At 49.3% G+C, this 540-nt stretch overlaps 1 protein-coding gene across 1 annotated transcript in view; it reads right to left on the reverse strand.

Annotated features, from left to right (window-relative positions):
• Positions 1 to 540, reverse strand: part of LOC119589177 — a 57,061-nt gene that overhangs the window by 55,800 nt on the left and 721 nt on the right. The gene's annotated exons all lie outside the window — the stretch shown is intronic.

The raw sequence follows: 540 nt of genomic DNA on the forward strand, positions 1-540 counted from the left end.
CGATTCTCTTATGATATGTGTCTTCCATTGCCTGTATAGCGCCCCGTTTTATGAAGATCGCTTTGTGTCTCATATTTCAGACCTTTTTAAAAATATAATAAAAAGCTACTGTATCTCCTTGTGCACATACAAATTTAAACTTTTTTGGAAAAGGAATGTGATATGGAATGCATTTTGCGTTTTATTGTAAGGTGAGCCGTCGTCCATTTCAAGAATCGAAGAGAAACACGTCTTCGGCGTGTCTCAAGCGACCTCGCGTGGCGTCGGCAGGAATTAAGTCGTCCATAAAGAGTCTTCCATTGGAAGTCGTCCGTCGTTCAGCGTGAAGAAGGCGTGCTCGGCGGCCTCTGGCGGCCTTCCTGAGGGAAGCTGAGAAGGCTCAACGAGTCCTTCGAACTCCTCGCTAGACGAGGCTACGAGGACTCGCGATTCCTCCTCCCAGTCCCAGAGAGGAAGGATGCTGAGTGTCGCCCTATTCCTCGGCTACAGCTTCCTCCTCAGGCATAGGTTCCTCCTCGTCGGTCTCGTCGGCCTTGACCA

This window comes from Penaeus monodon, chromosome 25 (assembly GCF_015228065.2).
Source record: "Penaeus monodon isolate SGIC_2016 chromosome 25, NSTDA_Pmon_1, whole genome shotgun sequence".
NCBI lineage: Eukaryota > Metazoa > Arthropoda > Malacostraca > Decapoda > Penaeidae > Penaeus > Penaeus monodon.